This window comes from Oncorhynchus tshawytscha, linkage group LG04 (assembly GCF_018296145.1).
Source record: "Oncorhynchus tshawytscha isolate Ot180627B linkage group LG04, Otsh_v2.0, whole genome shotgun sequence".
Lineage (NCBI taxonomy): Eukaryota > Metazoa > Chordata > Actinopteri > Salmoniformes > Salmonidae > Oncorhynchus > Oncorhynchus tshawytscha.
Genome location: NC_056432.1, coordinates 73,130,654 through 73,148,336, shown reverse-complemented (window position 1 = coordinate 73,148,336; position 17,683 = coordinate 73,130,654).

Here is a 17,683-nt window from a genome sequence, read left to right as displayed (position 1 = left end):
ATGAACTGCAACATTTTCAGCTTCCAGGAATTGTGTACAGATTGTTGCGACATGGGGCTGTGCATTGTCATGCTGAAACATGAGGTGTTGGTGGCAGATGGATGGCACGGCAATGGGCCTCAGGATCTCGTCACGGTATCTCTGCGCATTCAAATTGCCATCGATAAAATGCAATTGTGTTCGTCGTCCGTAGCTTCAGCCTGCCCATACCATAATCCTATATCCACCATGGGGCACTCTGTTCACAGCGTTGACATCAGCAAACCGCTCGCTCGCACGATGCTACGCATGGTCTGTGCTTGTGAGGTCAGTTGGACGTACTGCCAAATTCTCTAAAACAATGTTGGAGATGGCTTATGGTAGAGAAATGAACATTAAGTTATCTGGAAACAGCTCTGGTGTATATTCCTGCAGTCAGCATGCCAATTGCACTGTCCCTCAAAATTTGAGACATCTGTAGTATTGTGTTGTGTGACAAAACTGCACATTTTAGGATGTCCTTTTATTATCCCAAGCACAAGGAGTCGCTAGCAACAGCCCCATAACATCACTGCTCTAGAGGAGATCTGCATGGAGGAATGGGCCAAAATACCAGCAACAGTATGTGAAAACCTTGTGAAGACTTACAGAAAACGTTTGACCTCTGTCATTGCCATCAAAGGGTATATAACAAAGTATTGAGATAAACTTTTGTTATTGACCAAATACTTATTTTCCACCATAATTTGCAAATAAATTCATTAAAAATGGTTTTCTGGATTTTTTTTCTCATTTTGTCTGTCATAGTTGAAGTGTACCTATGATGAAAATTACAGGCCTCTATCATCTTTTTAAGTGGGAGAACTTGCACAATTGGTGGCTGACTAAATCTTTTTTTGCCCCACTGTATAGGTAGGGATAAAGTGACTAGGTAACAGGATAGATAATAAACAGTAGCAGCAGCATATTTGATGAGTCAAAAGAGTGCAAAAAGGGTCAATGCAGATACTCCGGGTAGCTATTTGTTAACTATTTAACTAACTATTTATCAGTCTTATGACTTGTGGGTAAAAGCTGTTCAAGGTCGTGTTGGTTCCACACTTGGCGCATCGGTACCGCTTGCCGTTCGGTAGCAGAGAGAACAGTCTATGACTTGGGTGGCTGGTCTTTGACAATTTTTAGAGCCTTCATCTGACGCTGTCTGGTATAGAGGTGCTGGATGGCAGGGAGCTCACCACAGTGATGTACTAGGCAATACGCACTACCCTCGGTAGTGGATGCCAAGCAGTTGCCATACCAAGCTGCTGCCAGTTAAGATGCTCTCAATGGTGCAGCTGTATATCTTTTTGAGGATTCCCGACCGTGTTGGTGTGTGTGGATCATGAGAATTCCTTAGTGATGTGGACACAGAGGAACTTGAAGTTCTCGACTGACTCCACTAAAGCTCCGTCGATGTGGATGGGAGTGTGCTCGGTCCTCGGTCCTCGGTTTCCTGTGGTCCATGATCAACTCCTTTGCCTTGCTGACGTTGAGGGAGAGGTTGTTGTCCTGGCACCACACTGCCAGGTCACTGACCTCTCTATAGGCCACGTGACAAACTCATTCCACGAGAGGCTGAGTGTCTGTGGGTTTTCACTCTTCCCTTGTGCTTGATTGATGAATTAAGGTCACTGATTAGTTAGGAACTCCCCTCACCTGGTTTTCTACGTCTTAATTGGACACAGATTGAAAGGAAAAAACTGAAACCAGCAGACACCCCTGCTATAGGCTGTCTCATCGTCGTCAGTTATCAGGCAAACTACCATTGTGTTATCATCAAACTTAATGATGGTGTTGGAGTCGTGTGTGGCTACGCAGTTGTGGGTGAACAGGGAGTAAAGGAGGGGACTAAGCACGCACCCCTGAGGGACTCATGTTGTGGGTCAGTGTGGCGGATGTGTTGTTGCCTACCCTCACCATCTGGGAGCGGCCCGTCAGGAAGTCCAGGATCCAGTTGCAGAGGGAGGTGTTCAGTCCCAGGGTCTTGAGCTTAGTGATGAGCTTGGAGGGCACTATGGTGTTGAATGTTAAGCTATAGTCAATGAACAGCATTTTCAGTGTGGAGGGCAGTGTGGAGTGCAATAGATATTGCGTCATCTGTGGATCTGTTGGGGCGGTATTCGAATTGGAGTGGGACTGGGTTGCTGGGATGATGGTGTTGATGTGAGCCATGACCAGCCTTTTTAAGCATTTCATGGCTACAGATGTGAGTGCTACAGGATTGATAGTCATTTAGACAGGTTACCTTGGCGTTCTTGGGCACAGGGACTATGGCGTTCTGCTTGACACATGTAGATATTACAGACTGGGTCAGGGAGAGGTTCAAAATGCTAGCTGGTCAGCGCAGACTCTGAGTATGGTAATCCGTCTTGTGAATGTTAACCTGTTGAAAGGTCTTACTCACATCGGCTACGGATATCGAGATTACACAGTCGTCCGGAACAGCTTGTGCTCTCATGCATGGTTCAGTGTTACTTGCCTTGAAGCAAGCATAGAAGGAATTTATCTCATCTGGTAGGGTCGCGTCACTGGGCAGCTCGCAGCTGGGTTTCCCTTTATAATCTGTGAAAGTTTGCAAGCCCTGCCACATTGGACAAGCGTCAGAGCTGGCATAGTAGACATTTCTTATAAGCGTCTGGATTAGTGTCCCGCTCCTTGAAGCAGCAGCTCTAACATTTAGTTCAGTGCGGATGTTGCTTGTAATCCATGGCTTCTGGTTGGGATATGAATGTATGGTCACTGTGGGGACAATGTCGCTGATGTACTTATTAATGAAACCGGTGACTTTGCATATGGCACTATACACCTCGTTGAGTGTGGTCTTAGTGCCAGCTCGGTTTGTGGTGGTAAATAGACAGCTACAAAAAATATAGATGAAAACTATTGGTGTAAATAGTATGGTTTGGAGCTTTTCATGAGGCATTCTAACTCAGGTGAGCAAAACCTAGAGACTTCCTTAATATTAGAGATCGCACACAAGCTGTTGTTAAAAAAAGACACACACCTCCCCCTTAACCTTACCCAAAGTTGCCGTTAAGTTTTGACAATGCATAGAAAAACCAGCTAGATGTACAGTATATTGTCCATGTTCAGCCATGACACCGAGAAACGTGGGATATTACAGTTATTCAGGTCCCGTTGATGGGATAGTCTCAAACAGAGCTTGTCCAGTTTGTTCTCTAGTGATTGTATGTATGTTCGCCAATAGAACGGAGGGTAGAGGCGGTTTATTTACTCGCCAACGTAGTCTCATCAGGGAGCCTGCTCATTTGCCTCTCTTGCTCCGTTTCTTTCGAATCCTGGGGAGTAGGCCTTGATCCGGAGTGAGCAGTACATACATCCACAGCTGCCGACTCGTTGAAGTAGAAATCTTTGTTCAAATCGAGGTTAGTGATTGCTGTTCTGATGTCCAGAAGCTGTTTTCGGTGATATGAAATGATAGCGGAAATGTTATCGACAAAAAACGTTCAGATCAGTGTAAAAAGTCCACACAAAATAGCAGAATTGGTCAGGAGCCCATAAGACAGCAACTATCCACTCTAGCGCCATCTTTTTCTCTTTTAGGTTGAGAAATACCCATCGAAAAGAGCAAATATTAATACGGATTTTGCAGGTTTCACAAAAGGGGCTGTCCCGTTTTGAACATGCTTTACAGTTGTGCTCTAATTGCATAAATATTATAACGTACAGTATTGCGGTTTTAAGACATCGGTAACAACTGCCACATTAATGTTTTCACATAATTGATTATGTATTTTGACAACCACATTATTGACATTTAGTGAAAACGGATTTGTTTACTGCAGGTTTTTTTTAATTCTCCCATAGCATCTATTGTGTGTTGCATCACCTATCACCCTACATACAGTAGTGTACTGGTGAACTGTTGAAATCATGGACATTTTATGATTATTGTAATTCAATAGTTGGAATATAGTGGGCAGCACTTTGAATAGATTGTTGTTTGACATGATAACAAATGAATGAGCCAGGGAGGAATAATAGATAGACGACTTGCAAGTAGTAGACAGAGTAAACTATAAAAATGGACATTACACTCGCCAGTGTTGCTTATCATATTTAACAAACCAAACCGTGCATCAATTCCGGGTATATAGTAAAATACAGTATACTGCACAGCCCTACATCATAACGGCATGCATACTGTATGTTTGACGTAAGACGGTCAATTTAAGTTTTTGTCCTTGGTATAACCTCAACATAAGTGAGTGAGGAAAAGATCAAGAGAAAATGTGTTGGTAATATCTTTTGTATCATACACATAATTGTAAAGTAAATATACGGATACTGTTTTTGCTTGAGAGCAACAAGAGAAGGTTGGAAATGCTCCTTGAAATCATGTCTCCCTTCCTTTCTATTAGATATACATCTGTAGCCTAGTGTGTGTTGCTGTCACATTGAATAAAGTAGCTTGGCATTTCAAAATGCTTTGAAGAATGTTTCAGGGTAATAAATAATATATCTGTTCCTGGACTTCAAGACCTCTTGTGGAAGTGAACCGTAAACATCAAGTTGATGAATCTTCGGTGGAATTTCAGTTTCAAGTGCCTGCTGGATGTTAGATTCATTTTTTTTAAATTACATTTAAAAGTACACTATAAGGTTAGAATCAATTTACCAGGCCAGTTTCAGTGATCAGTGCAGTTTTGTCCAAACCATGTCAGCGATCAGTTCAGTGTTTCCAAACCATTTCAGTAATTCAATGCATCCATTGGTTTCCAACTATAAAAGAAAACATCATCTGTAAAATTCAATAATTCATGCCACGTCAAAGATGTTATATAATACTGCATAGCAACTAGTCTCTGCGGAGGGAAAGGTCACTTAGCCAATAAATTCATTGCCTCAGTAGATTCCTATTATTGTATTCCATTTAACCATCACTTTCATCCAAAGCGACTTACAGTCATGCATGCATTTGTGTGGCCCCTGGAATCAAACCCACAACTCTAGCGGTGCAAACACTGTGCTCTACCAACTGAGCCATACAGGACCACTTGTATTTTACTTGCTCTCTCTCTCTCCCTCCCGCTACCTCTCTTACTCCTCTCTCTCTCTCTTCCCCCCTCATTTTCTCCCCCTCTCTCTCTCATCTCTATCTTGCCATGGTTGCCACGTCTAGCTAAAATGTACAGCCCAATGACTACTCAAAACCGCCCTCAAGGCCTGAAAATTTGCCCAATTTTTTTTCCACAGCAGTTGCCACATTTATCCAATAAACCCGTTTTCCATAATGTTAACGAGCAAATTAAAAAGGAATCTCAATGTAACTTCTAACGACCTAAGAAACAACATTTCAAATGAACAATTATTGCGAGATAATGTGACTAATAAAGGAATTTGAATATGTCACAAGAGAAAAGATAATTCACCCTTATTAAACTTCAAAAAACGAATGTTAGGCTATTTTCTGGCAATTGTGCTGTTATTATGTGCCAGATGTTAAGACTACAAGCTGTTGTAAATGCCCTATTTGCGAGATTGACTTGTCATTTCAATAGCCATAGGCTAGGTCTACTGACTACAATCTGGGTTTATGATTGTAATTCAACTTTACCATGGTTTGGTTAGCTAGATGCAGTTATCCTATTGCCCCTGATAGGCCTACATCTAATGTCAGATAGCCTACAGTAGCCTAGGCAAGATGTAAGATGAACAATTTAACAGCTTGCTTAGTTCAAATTGATAGACTCATTTATTCAACATGAACAGCGAGGTGATTTCGAGGTGAGAAGCGCTTCCATTGCCCAATAGCCTGCTGGAATAAGCTACTGAGGATGGGGTCGTAGTTTCAATCACTGAATCAAATATTAAATTATGGGTATGAACTGAATAGGTCTATTCTTGTCAACAACATCCAGTGTTTTTGTTTTAACCTGCAGCCTAATCTGACTGACTGTTACCTTCAATCTAATACAATGTAACACCAGCTGATCTGCAATTGGGAATGAACTGTGACCATGATCACAATTGACAACTTCCAATTTCATTAACTAAACATGTACAAAAGCTGAAGAACATACAGTACGCACATCTTGGTACTTCTTGCAGGTGCTGGAGTTCTAGGTGAATTAATAGAAAAAAAGGAAAACACTGTACACTGCTGCTCATACTCCCAGGTGATTTTATGTTAGGCATCCATATCCCAGGTGAGGGTGGAAGGTCCAATATGTAGGGGCAGTTTTCACTGACATCACTTCCTGAAACAGGAGGTAAAAATGTATAACATAGGTTCACAATATCAACCATCAATGTATTATAATATATGACCATACACAAGGAAAGTGATACATATTTACAGTAATATACAGTACCAGTCAAACTTTTGGACACACCTACTCATTCAAGGGATTTTATTTATTTAGACTATTTTCTACACTGTAGAATAATAGTGAAGACATCAAAACTATGAGTAACACACATGGAATCATGTAGTAAACAAATTGTTAAACAAATACAAAGTGTTAAACAAATACAAATATAGTTGATGTTTTAGATTCTTCAAAGTAGCCACCCTTTGCCTTGATGACAGCTTCGCACACTCTTGGCACTCTCTCAACCAGCTTCATAGGAATGCTTTTCCAAAAGTCTTGATAGAGTTCCCACATATGCTGAGCACTTATTGGCTGCTTTTCCTTCACTCTCCAGTCCAACTCATCCCAAACCATCTCAATTGGGTTGAGGTTGGGTGATTGTGGAGGCCAGGTCATCTGATTCAGTACTCCATCACTCTACTTCTTGGTCAAATAGCCCCTTACACAGCCTGGATGTGTGTTACGTCATTGTCCTGTTGAAAAACAAATGATAGCCCTACTGAGCGCTAACCAGATGGGATGGCATTTCACTGCAGAATGCTGTGGTAGCCATGCTGGTTAAGTGTACCTTGAATTCTAAATAAATCACTGACAGTGTCACCAGCAAAGCACACCCACCCCATCACACGTCCTCCTCCATGCTTCACGGTGGGAATCACGCATGTGGAGATCATCCGTAAACCTACTCTGAGTCTCACAAAGACACGGAGGTTGGAACCAAAAATCTCAAATTTGGACTCATCAGACCAAAGGACTGATTTCCACCGGTCTAATGTCCGTTGCTCATGTTTCTTGGACCAAGCAAGTCTCTTCTTCTTATTAGTGTCCTTTAGTAGTGGTTTCTTTGCAGCAATTCGACCACGAAGGCCTGATTCACACAGTCTCCCCTGAACAGTTAATGTTGAGATGTGTCTGTGACTTGAACTCTGTGAAGCATTTATTTGGACTGCAATTTCTGAGGCTGGTAAATCTAATTAACTTATCCTCTGCAGCAGAGGAAATGCTGGGTCTTCCTTTCCTGTGGCGGTCCTCAAGAGAGCCAGTTTCATCATAGCGCTTGATGGTTTTTGCGACTGCACTTGAAGAAATTTTCGAAGTTCTTGACATTTTCCACATTGTCTGACCTTCGTGTCTTAAAGTAATGATGGATTGTCTTTTCTAGTTGCTGATTTGTGAAAGAGACCTTGGTCTCAGTCAGTGTTCCTTGTTGAAATAAAGGTATAATGAATTGAGCTGTTCTTGCCATAATATGGACTTGGTCTTTTACCAAATAGGGTTATCTTATGTATACCCTCCTTACCTTGCCACAACACAACTGATTGGCTCAAACGCATTAAGAAGGAAAGAAATTCCACAAATTAACTTTTAACAAGGCACATCTGTTAATTGATAAGCATTCCAGGCGACTATCTCATGTAGCTGGTTGAGAGAATGCCAAGAGTGTGCAAAGCTGTCATCTAGTCAAAGGGTGGCTATTTTAAGAATCTCAAACATAAAATATATAAAATATATTTAACACTTTTTTGATCACTACATGATTCGATATGTGTTATTTCATAGTTTTGATGTCTTCACTATTATTCTACAATGTAGAAAATAGTAGTAATAGCGAAAAACCCTTGAATGAGTAGGTGTGTCCAAACTTTGGACTGGTACTGTATATACACACTTTTAAATTAGGCTAAAAAAACAAAATAATTTTTACATTTTGGAAGTATAAAAACAGTTTTATGTCGAACTCCTCGTTAAGGCCAAGCGAAGACAGTGTGTTTTATTTAACCTTTTTTTAATCTAGGAAAATCAGTTAAGAACAAATTATTATTTACAATGACAGCCTACCCCAGCCAAACCCTACAGGACTCCCAATCACTGCTGGTTGTCATACAGCCTGGAATTGAACCACTGTCTGTAATGATGCCTCTAACACTGAGATGCAGTGCCTTACACCACTGCACCACTTGGGAGCCCAAGTGTTAAGGCGGTGGATCCAGAAAGATTCCCTTTGAAGAAGTTTCCTCTCAATGTCCCATCTTGACCATTTCTATTCCAATGCATCTCATAGAACTAATAGGATGTCAAGCTTGTACAAAATGTCTCACCTGCCCGTATATTGCGGAGGTGCTCACTGATCTAGGTCTTAAGGATTCTACAGGTTTTCCCTATGTAAGAAAGACAACAGAAACATTTCACCATGTAAACAACATTGGTGTCAAGGAGGTAATCCGGCATTTGATCTTAAATCTTTGTCCTGTGCGGGGTGGGTAAATGAGTCACATTTGTACGTGAAACTGCATTGGGCACATTGGCCACATTTGTAGTTGCCTTCTGGAACCTTGTCCAAGAAAGTTTCCCTTTTCTCTGATGGATAATCAGATTTGTCCACAATATTCTACTTGTCACGCCCTGACTTTAGAGAGCCTTTTTATTTCTCTATTTGGTTAGGTTGGGTGTGATTTGTGTGGGCATTCTAGTTTTTCTATTTCTTTGTTGGCCGGGTATGGTTCCCAATCAGAGGCAGCTGTCTATCGTTGTCTCTGATTGGGGATCATACTTAGGCAGCCCTTTTTCCACCTTTAGTTTGTGTATTTTCATTTTTGTATTTTGTTGTTTTTTCAGTGTCATTTAAATGTACGCCTACCACGCTGCACCTTGGTCCAATCCATCTTTCAACAAACGTGACACTACTAAGCTATATGGAATTATATTAAGGTCATACCAAGGATAATTTTGCGCTCTGATTTTAAATTTTAAGACCCCTTGAAGTATAAAAAATAAGGGGAGGCCCTCTCCCTCCACAGCACTTACTCACTCACCGTCACCCCCTGACCGCAGAGAGCTTTTTATGTCTCTATTTTTGGGTTGGTCAGGGTGTGATTTGGGTGGGCATTCTATGTTCTTTTTCTATGTGTTTGTATTTCTTTGTTTTGGCCCGGTATGGTTTTCAATTAGGGACAGCTGTCTATCGTTGTCTCTGATTGAGAACCATACTTATGTAGCTTTTCCCCACAGGGTTTTTGTGGGTAGTTGTTTTGTGTCTTTCTGCACCTGACAGGACTGTTTCGGTTTTCGTTCATTCTCTTTGTTATTTTTGATATTTCAGTGTTCAGTTTAAATAAAGTATGAACACGTACCACGCTGCGCTTTGGTCCTCTCCTTCCAACAGCCGTTACACTCACTCACTAAGAAACAGGCTGCCTCAATGCCTGTTAGTCAGCAGCAGGAGGTCACAGTGAAATATATATTTTAAGAAATTGCCATGGTGGCCGCGGTTCAATTTAGAAGTAGCCCTAAAACCTGCAACCCTCGATCAATACATTTTCACCCGCGACATATATTTCAAAGTAGCCAAATTGTACAGGAAAACCGTTTACATGGCAACCCTGTATCTTTCTCTGCGGTTACCCCCACCTGGCTTGCCCAGCGCCCATGTCTCGGCCGGTTTGCCCAGGTGGGATACTGGGTGGTGCCCCTAGAGGGGGGGGGGGTACTGTCACACCTGCTCCCGCTCTTCCCCCCTGGCGATCGAGGGCGCCAGGCTGCCCTGCATCACGCACTCCTGCCATCTATTACGCACACCTGCTTCCCTCGTCACGCGCATCAGCGACATTAGACTCACCTGGACTCAGTCATAACCTGTTTATTTCCTCCCCTATATTTGTCAGTTCCCTTGCTCTGTTCCCTGCTGCTACATTAATTGTTTTTTGTCTGTATTACTCGTTTGCTGACGCTGTTCCTGTCTCGTTCCATGTCTATTCCTTATTAAATGTTTGACTCCCCATACCTGCTTTGTCTCTCCAGCATCATCCCATTTGACAGAATGCAACTTACGAATCATCGGGGAGTACTGGCGTTCCGGTTGGGGATGACATCGGCTCTGGGTCGCCGCCGATGGAACCGGGAATGCCTAGCCAGCTCGTCGGGCTTCCATGCCCTAGCTGGCTCGAGAGGTTTCCTTGCCCCGGTTGGCTCGGGTGGCGCACATCCCATGTTGGGCCTCAGCCGGATCGTCAGGTCTTGTTCGCCCAGCCGGTCCAGGAGTTTTTTGTTGTTGTTGTTGGTGACGTCGGGGTGGATTCTGCCGCCAATGGAACTGGGGGTGCCTAAGCCAGCCCGTCGGGTTTCCACAACCTGGCTGGCTTGAGAGGTTTCCTCGCCTCGGTTGGCTCGGGCGGGTTTCCATTCCACGTCACACTCCACCGGATCTTTGGGCTCCCTCTCTGCAGCGGAATCGACAGGCATCTTGCCTCAGCCGGATCGTCGGGCTTCCATGCCTCAGCCGGCTCGCCAGTCTCCTACGCTCTTGCCGGTTCGTTGGGCTGTGACGCTCGGCCGGTTCGCCCAGGTGGGACTCAGGGGGCGCCCCTAGAGGGGGGGTACTGTCACACGTCTGCTCCCGCTCTCCCCCCTTGCACTTGAGGCTGCCCTGCATCACGCACTCCTGCCATCTATTATGCACATCTGCCGTCCCTTGTCACGGGCATCAGCAATATTGGACTCACCTGGACTCAGTCATAACCTGTTTTTTTGTCTGTATTACTCGTTTGCTGACGCTGTTCCTGTCTCGTTTCATGTCCGTTCCTTATTAAATGTTTGACTCCCCGTACCTGCTTCGTCGCTCCAGCGTCATCCCATGTGACACCCCCCCACCATATTTCTCTCTCTCTCGCTCTCCCTTTCTCTCTCTTTCACTCTCTCTCTTTCTCTCTCATAAATGTGGTGATTCACAGCTTTGATTTTGAACAAGCTATTAATATTAATTTTCTGTTTTCAGTGTAATAAACATTGACATGAGAATGCGCCTAAGGCAGGGACCTCTAATGAGAAAATGAAATTAGATTTTCAGCTGACTGATCAGAAACATTTTTTACATTATAATCAAGCATTTATTTGACATGATTTGTTTGTGTGTGTGTTTCTCTCTCTTTCTCTGTGTATTGCTTAATGCATAGAGTGCATGTAAGTTGGTAATGTGCCCAGCTGTGTGCATTTGGTTGATAGGCTGTGAGCGCATCTGCTTTTACACAACACAGTACATGTGTTTTTACTTATTTGTTTTAATACTTGAATCCCAGATTTTATGTAGCCTGTGACATTTTCCAACCTTTATATGTAGGAATTAGCACAAACCCTCCCTGTCAGTGTGAACATCTTTTTTGTGTGACCTTTCCATTTTCCATTATTCCTTCACTCTGAGGTCAAAGGTCTACGTCTGTGGCCCAATTAACTGGCCTGACATGCAATTTATTCCATCTACATTTAACCGTCCTTCTGCTGGGTTTGAGTGCTACACTTCAACTGGAATGATTGAGTGAAGGAATGAATGAATGAATGCAAATGGTTTGCAGTTTTCACACGTCAAAGCTTATGGACCATGAGTTGCAGTGCTTTTTCTGGATAAAAAAGGGGCTTAGGTGGTGGCCGTGGCAGGGGGCTCGTTGGCCCGTTGGCGAGGCTGAATTTGATAGAACATTTTAGAGGTCCCATCTTGGCGGTGTAAACCTATTTCCTGCAATTCTGCACACTTCCCCATGTAGCTGAGAGAAATGTTTGCAGTTTTGAAGCTCATTTCCTGCGTTTCTACACATTTTGCCATGCATGACAATGAAAATATTGCAGTTTTAAAGCAAATTTTCTGCGACTCAACTTTTTCTGACATAGAGCTAAGAGAAAAACGTGTAGTTTTAAAGCTACTTTTTGGTAAATTCAATGCATTTTGCCACGGCTAATGCAGAGTTATTTTGCTCAAACATAACAATTAAATCTGTACTGTTAAATTAATTGTTTTTGGAATTTTAGTCTACATTTTATATCAGTGATTGTTAGTTCTCAAAGATGATATTAGAAGAAAAATATATAGGTCCATTATCTTTTCTAGATACTATTTATCTAAGTTTTAGTCATTTACGTTTACACTGAAAGCATATTATCCTTCCCGATTGTGAAAAAATATATTTTATTTCAATGGCAGAAAGGTTCCTGAGTTGGCCTATAGCCCAATCTAGAAGACCCAGTAAACTGGATGAGGTACAGTACATGCATTTGACATTCCTGCATGATCTGTGTGGCAGGAGCCATATGCAGAATACATTTGTAAAAACCCTGGCCGATATTGTACCAGATGCGTTTTTCTACTGTAGGATATGCTAAGGATTTTGAGGACAAATGGGGAGGCGTACACTACCGGTTAAAAGTTTTAGAACACCTACTAATTCAAGGGTTTTTCTTTATTTGACTATTTTCTACATTGTAGAATAATAGTGAATACATAAAAATGATGAATAAAACATATATGGAATCATATAGTAACCAGAAAAGTGTTAACCTCTGCGCACAGAACCCGTTAGCGGGATGAAATTCGACAACATACGGTGATCGTTACATAAATAGTCATATTAAATATTCATGAAAATACAAGTGTCTCACATGTTTCAAAAGCCTAGAATCTTGCTAATCCAACTGCGTTGTCAGAATTTAAAAAAAGGATTTACTGCGAAAGAATTCGATGCGATAATCTGAGGATAGAGCGCCATAAAAAACAACCATTTCGACTAGCACAGGCGTAACAAAATCACAAACTGCAATAGAATAAATAGCTTACCTTTGACGATCTTCCTCTGTTTGCAATCCCAATGCTCATTGTTATTACATTGACTTTTCCAGTCATGTTTGGTTTCATTGCAATCAACTGGTTTGTTTGTAACACAACCAAACTTGATGGGTCATTTCGCCGGACGTATTGACTGAAAGAAACCGATTTGAAGACAACAAGTAATGACATCATTGTGCACCAATGATATGATCGCTGTTTCGTTGATTGACTGTATTTTAACCCAATGACCACTGATCGTCTTGAAATCTAGCTGGGTAGATAGCCAATGAGCTGAGGTAAACGGCAATATGTAATATTTATGTGTTGGAAGACCAACCCATGTGGTAAACTCCGGCGTAAAGAGGGTGATTCGCCATTGAAGTTTCATACCAGAAGGAACAACGCACGTTACGCACAGCGGTGTTTTGGTAAATTGCATCTTTTTACCTTTATTTAACTAGGCAAGACAGTTAAGAACAAATTCTTATTTTCAATGACAGCCTAGGAACAGTGGGTTAACTGCCTGTTCAGGGGCAGAACGACAGATTTGTAGTTTGGGGGTTTGAACTTGCAACCTTCCGGTTACTAGTCCACCACTCTAACCACTAGGCTACCCTTCAGCTGTTCATTTATCAATCAGTATGGCGACTAAGTCAGGGAAAGCTAAATCTAAGTCTAGATATACAGATGTACACACCATTTTAGAAGAAATTGATTGGGAATGTAAGACTGATTTTTGGAGGACGATTAATTTAGCGATTCCCAAATGGAGGAATATTTTTTGAACGGAGAGGACATCGTTTTGGACTGGTAAGTTTTTCTCATGCCAATGCCGTTGTTTGAAATTAATAATATAAAATATTATTTGTGAAATGAAAGCCTATTTGAGGCTGTTGAGGGGAGGGCAGGCCCACAACAATAGCCAAAGTGAAATGGAGACAGTAGATACAGCTGGTCTGTTGTAATATAATAAAGACAGTAGATACAGCTGGTCTGTGATAATATAAAATAGACAGTAGATCTAGCTGGTCTGTCATAATATAAATGAGACAGTAGATCTAGCAGGTCTATAATAATATATTCAACCTTATGTTTTCTGTACTCTATATATATCTGTTTGATACAGGGCTCATATGTGAAACTATTCTAATTGAACATTTTCTTTCACAGTGACACTGACTCCGAATGGGAGCCCCCAGTGCCAAGGTGTCCATCCCCCACTGAAGCTGGTTCATCCAGTTCCTGCCACAAGTGGTGTTCATCTGCCCAAATTTATTTCTGCAGGCATGGATGTGCCTCAGGGCCAAACGGGCACAGCATGGAGGCGTCGCTGTGTTCTTTGCAAAATTAAGTCCCCCATCACCTGTACCACATGCTTGGTGACCCTCTGCTTTCAAGCAGAAAGAGACTGCTATGGCACCTGGCATCAGCAGCACAATATTGTGTAGAGGACTGAGGGTCTTCCAAATATTGAAAGTGTTATTTTGTAAACGTATATATATATTTTTCATGTTTTTCCCCCATTTTTTTTTTTTTTTTGGGGGGTGTTAGAATACCATTTTGGTATTTTGTAAATAGTTATTCCATTCAAAATGTACAACTTCACCAATTTGGCCACTTGGGTACATAGGGCTACTTGTGTGGGACACCTGGGTGACTTCATGATAAATGTTATGTAGCACACTCATTTTGGAAGTTATCATTCTGAAACTTTGCACAAGTACTGTTGCCCTCTTATGTTTTTCACTGAAATTGTCCTGAATGTTTGTTTTGTTTGTTTTGTCTTGTTCATTTTAAAGATGATGATACAACAATAAAAATGAAAAAAGTATGTTTTTTTCATTGTATTATCTAAACCAGATCTATTGTGTTATTCTCCTACATTCAATTCACATTTACACAAACTTCAGAGTGTTTTCGTTCAAATCAAATAAAGAATATGCATATCCTTGGTTCTGGGCCTGAGCTATAGGCAGTTAGATTTAGGTATGACTTCAGGCGGAAATGGAAAAAAGTAGGGGGGTATCTGTAAGAGGTTTTAAACAAATCAAAACATATTTTATATTTGACTTTCTTTGCCTTGATGACAGCATTGCACACGCTTGGCATTCTCTCAACCAGCTTCATAGGGATGCTTTTCCAACAGTCTTGAAGGAGTTCCCACATATGCTCATCCCAAACCATCTCAATTTGGTTGAGGTCGGGGGAATGTGGATGCCAGGTCATCTGAACCAGCACTCCATCACTCTCCTTCTTGGTAAAATAGCCCTTACATAGCCTGGAGGTGTGTTGGGTCATTGTCCTGTTGAAAAACAAATGATAGTCCCACGAAGCCCATACTAGATGGGATGGCATATCGCTGCAGAATGCTGTGGTAGCCATGCTGGTTAAGTGTGCCTTGAATTCTAAATAAATAACAGACAGTGTCACCAGCAAAGTACCCCCACACCATAACACCTCCTCCTCCATACTTTACGGTGGGAACCATACATGCGGAGAGCATCCGTTCACTCACACCACGTCTCACAAAGACACGGCGGTTGGAACCAAAAATCTTCAATTTGGACTCATCAGACCAAAGGACTGATTTCCACCGGTCTAATGTCCGTTGCTCATGTTTCTTGGACCAAGCAAGTCTCTTCTTCTTATTGGGTCCTTTAGTAGTGGTTTCTTTGTAGCAATTTGACCATGAAGGCCTGATTCACACAGTCTCCCCTGAACAGTTGATGTTGAGATGTGTCTGTGACTTGAACTTTTATTTGGGCTTCAATTTCTGAGGCTGGTAACTCTAAACTTATCCTCTGCAGCAAAGGTAACTCTAGGTCTTCCATTCCTGTGGCGGTCTTCATTAGAACCGGATTCATCATAGCGCTTGATGGTTTTTGCGACTGCACTTGAAGAAACTTCTTGAAAAGTTATTGACATTTTCTGTGTTGAATGACCTTCATGTCTTAAAGTAATGATGTACTGTCATTTCTATTTGCTTATTTGAGTTGTTCTTGCCATAATATGAACTTGGTCTTTTACCAAATAGGGCTATCTTCTGTATACCCCCCTTACCTTGTCACAACGCAACTGATTGCGAAGGGTGGCAATTTGAAGAATCTCAAACATAAAATATATTCTGATTCAGATTTTTTACTACATGATTCCGTATGTGTTATTTCATAGTTTTGACGTCTTCACTATTATTCTACAATGTAGAAAACAGTAAAAAATAAAGTAAAACCCTTGAATGAGTAGGTGTTCTGAAATGTTTGACCGGTAGTGTACATTGTACTGTAGAGTAAGTAACTGGCCTGGTTAAGACCATGTTTTAGTCCCCTCATACCTGTATCCCTCCTAGCTGTTCACATAGTATCATCCAGGCTTAGTGATTCTACGTAAGGCAGGTTCCATGTTAAAGGCCCAGTGCAGTCATACATTAGGTTTCCCTGTGTTTTATATATATTTCCACACTATGAGGTTGAAATAATACTGTGAAATTGTGAAAATGATTGGAGCTGTTTGAAAATACATTTCTGCCAGTTGTGGTGGGATGGAGTTTTGTCCTGCCTTGTGACATCACCAGGCTGTAAATTAGTTAATAGACCAATAAGAGCATTCCAAACCTCTCTGCCAATAACAGCTAGACTTCAGTTTTCCTCTCCCCACTTCCAGTACTTGCAAAATTCTTGCTTGAGAAATAGCTTTTTGCTAAGAAGCAATTTTGGTTTCTTTTTCACCATCTTAATTTACATCAATCACAGTAATGTACTTAAATGTTACCCAGAAATTATTTTGATAAAAACGGCTGCATTGGACCTTTAAAATGCTCTTAATATATTCAATTATAATTCCAGTTTTAGCAGGGAGCATCTGTCTTTAATTTCCGCTCTGATTTATATTTCTCCTGCTACGGACCAATACTGGGGTATCCTGTTCATTAGCGTCAGTTTGGCGCTCCAGCAGAGTTCAAAGTGTTTTCCTATCTGGAGATGTATAGGAAGATTAAAAGAACTAAAACCTATGCTGAGTATGCAGAACCTCCCTCTGTGCCATGTTGGAGAAATGGGGCCGTCATCAGGCAGAACAAAGGCTTGTTTATTGCTGTTTTACATCATGTCTTCTCGTGTTCCTATGAGGAGGGCGTGCTGTGATCATGTCTGTTTGATAAAACCTAAATCACGGCACTGTAGGCCTGGAGAGTCCCTGTTATTTAACATAACACCAGCGCATAAACACACAATGCTTTAATATTATATTACACTACAGACTAGAGGTCGACCGATTAATCGGCATGGCCGATTAATTAGGGCCAATTTAATTTTGGACGCAGATTATGGCCGATTACATTGCAATCCACGAGGAGACTGCTGTTACGCGAGTGCAGCAAGAAGCCATGGTAAGTTGTTAGCTAGCATTAAACTTATCTTATAAAAAACTATCAATCTTAACATAATCACTAGTTAACTACACATGTTTGATGATATTACTAGTTTTGCCTATTTTACCAAGAAGGAGAGTGGTGGAGTGCTGCATCAGATGACCTGGCATCCACATTCCCCCGACCTCAACCAAATTGAGATGGTTTGGGATGAGCATATGTGGGAACTCCTTCAAGACTGTTGGAAAAGCATCCCTATTGTCCTACATTGCATATAATCAATGCAGTGCCTGTTAATTTATCATCGAATCACAGCCTACTTCGCCAAACGGGTGATGATTTAACAAAAGCGCTATCACGAAAAAAGAACAATCG